Raw genomic sequence first — 3,227 nt, forward strand, 5'->3', positions numbered from 1 at the left:
CTTGCTCTGCATCCTTCTGGTGGTCCTGCGTCCCCTGCTCCTGAGCATCCATGGGGTCATCCACCTCCGGAGGGCTCTCGATGAACAGAATGGAGACATGAGCACTAATTCTCGGATTTGTCGTGGAGCTGGTGAAGTTGAAAATCGTGGAGCCGAAGGCTGGCAAGGAGGCCGAGCTGGAAGCCTCTGCATCCAGATGATGGCCGGAGAGCAGGGGAGCGGCTCCAATGGAGCTTACCAGATTACAGTGGCAGCAGTGCCTCATTACATTTCTCACAGGCCTGCTCGAGCCCCCGCCTCTGGAGGAACCACGACGGCTCAACATCCTTTGTTTGGGTCTCACCATGGTGATTTGAGCCTCCCTGCCAACTGCCAGATGAGCCAAACCGTCGCAAACCAGAACCAGCACTGTAATATACTCCACCACCTGAGAGGGGGCCGTTTCAACACCAGAGAGGCCAGCCAAGTGCTGCATAACCATAATTCCTTGCTCCCAGCCGGATATAAGCTCGCCATCGTCACCAACCCGCCTCGAAATCCCATCCGCCATAACTGCATCAATGCTCTGGGCATTCATATCTGCTATCCCCCGTCCCTTCAATTTAAACCAGGAGTGTGCCGTCCCCCGTCCTCTCGCATGGAAGGCCACGTGATGCCCATGGAGCGGCATGTGGCTGGCTTCCATCTCCCGTCCCATCGCGTTAACCACCCGCATCCGGGGTGTAAATAAGTAAACTTACCAAGAGTTATTTTCCACCATTATTTATGTGTTCTTCAACACTTTAATAAGTAGACCTAAGTTGTCACGTAACACTTCTTTTAATTTATATGGTCAAATAAATATTAATTTATAGCTATTATATATTTTGTATATATTTCACATTTATATGTTTACAAATATTTTTTTATTCTTAATTATATATTTATTAATCAAATTTATTATTATTATTTTTTATATATTTATCAATTATATGATATATGAAATATTATGTTTACGAATATGAATCATTTTTATTTAAATTTATTTGAATGTGATATAGATATTATGATTAATTATAAGTTATGAAATATCATGATTGGCAATATGAATCATTGTTATGTAAATTTATTGAATGTGATATGCATATTATGATTTTCCCCCAAAAAATATCGTTTGTAATTTTATTAATAAAAACAATTTTACAATATAAGAAATGGAATTGAATGAATTCATTATTTTTACTACTTTTTTTTGATTGAGTGGATATATTGTTTTTTAATTTAATGCTTCATTTTACTTACGGTGACTCATAGTTAAAACGCCTTTGCTATTGACAGGTCACGGGTTCAATTCTCTCAACACCTTTGAGGTGAGGCTCTATGGTTGAGCTGGCAGGAAGTGATCCCTTCGGGTGGATATGCCTGGTACAAATATTTCATGGACATAACAACGACTAATCTTGGGACTTTGTGAACCAAATTTTAAAGCATGGGTTTCATGCTTGGGTCCCCATGTTTCAGGTCAAAATCCCATAGAGGACTTGTAGGATTTATTCTGAGTGAATAGAGTCATTGTACTTTATAGAGACCATTCTTGGGCTTTTGAATCTTGTAAAAAAGTTTATTATTGAGTCAAATTAATTTATGTATCCTCCACATCAATTCGGCCTAAGGACATCAATTCGACCTCCCTTGAAACCTATAAATAGAAGCAAGTTGAATTCATTTGGTGCACCTCATCTCAAGCAAGTTCGATATCTCTAAGGAAGTTGGAGAAGTGCGAAGTGTGTCTAAGGAGGCAAAAGGAAGTGCGAGTTGGGTGGAGACTAAGGAGAAGAAGAAAAACGAAATTTTATTGCCTCTCTCTCTTTGTTTTGTGCCCTAGTTTGGGAGATTGAAGTCTTCCAAGTTTTGCTTATACTGAAAGTTGCCTGATGCCAGAAGCTACTACATAGTCGAAGACGTTGGAAGAGAGGTTGAAGATTTGGGAGGTTTACTTGGTGTGGAGGGAAAGTTTGGTCTTTGTCTAGGGTGAAGAGTCTCAAAGAATACTATTTAAAGAAAGCGAATTTTAACTAGGTTTTCCCCTCGAGGGGGGTTTTTCCCTTGCATAGTGCCTATATCTAGTGTCCATTGTTTTATGTGCTTTTTCTTTGGTAATTGTTTGATGAAATAAAAGAAACAAGATATAAAACTTAATAAGAAGTCAATAACATCACAAGTATTTATCAAGTATAAGAAAATCTTTCTGCCTTTGTAATTTTCTAACATGGTACGAGAGATTTGGTGGAGAAAGAAGAAAAAGGCAATCTCGAGCACTTGATCAAGGAACCACTCAAAAGGATTATCTTAGGGAAGGAGTCTACTATATTCAAGGAGGATGTCTAACACAATCAAGGGAGAAAACAAACTTGAAGAAGCCTCGAACTACAGGTCTAGGAAGAAGAGGAGTGACCTCATCCTTGAAAAGAACAAGGTACTAGACTTGGTCAAAGGAAAAGTAAAGAAGCCTACAGATGACTCTAGTGACGCTGAAAAAATAAAATTCAGAGTATTAGAATTTGTGGCCATGACTCTAATGGTAGAAGGAATAAAGGACAATCTTGTCCCATTTGTAGCCAACATCAATCATGCTCAAGAAATTTATGAAGCCTTGTCAAAGTTATTCACTATTAAGAATATTAGTCAAGTGGCAAGCTTGAAGAATGAACTAAGGACCACAAAGATGACTAAAGAAGATACAATGGCCTCTTTCTTTGTGAAGATAGTAAGAATCAGATAAGATATTCTGGCATTGATGAAATTATTTTAGACAAAGAACTCGTTATCATCGCTCTATTACGATTACCACCTACTTGGGGTGCATTTGCTGCAGGACTTAACAGTTGGAAGGAATCTCCCACTTTTGAAGAATTATGAACTGCATGTAGTCAAGAAGAATTGAGGATCTCATGAGTTTCCAATTCTGAAGATGTTTCAAATTCCTACATTGCTCAACATAAAGGAAAGAAATCAAAAGGAACAAGGAATAAAATTGACATGTCCAAGGTAGAATGCTATCAATGTCATAAGAAGGGTCACTATAGGAGTGACTGTCTCGACAATCCAAGAAACAAGAAGAGAGAAAGAGATCAATCCAATGTTGCTGAAAAGGAAGACCTAAAGAAAGCCAAACCCGAAGAATCTGACATAAGGGACTTACATTGCTAAGTCCTTTGCTTGTAGCCTTAGATATCTTATTTTATATT

Source organism: Pinus tabuliformis, chromosome 7, assembly GCF_031772625.1.
Source record: "Pinus tabuliformis cultivar Carrire ecotype Pingquan chromosome 7, CPIR1, whole genome shotgun sequence".
NCBI lineage: Eukaryota > Viridiplantae > Streptophyta > Pinopsida > Pinales > Pinaceae > Pinus > Pinus tabuliformis.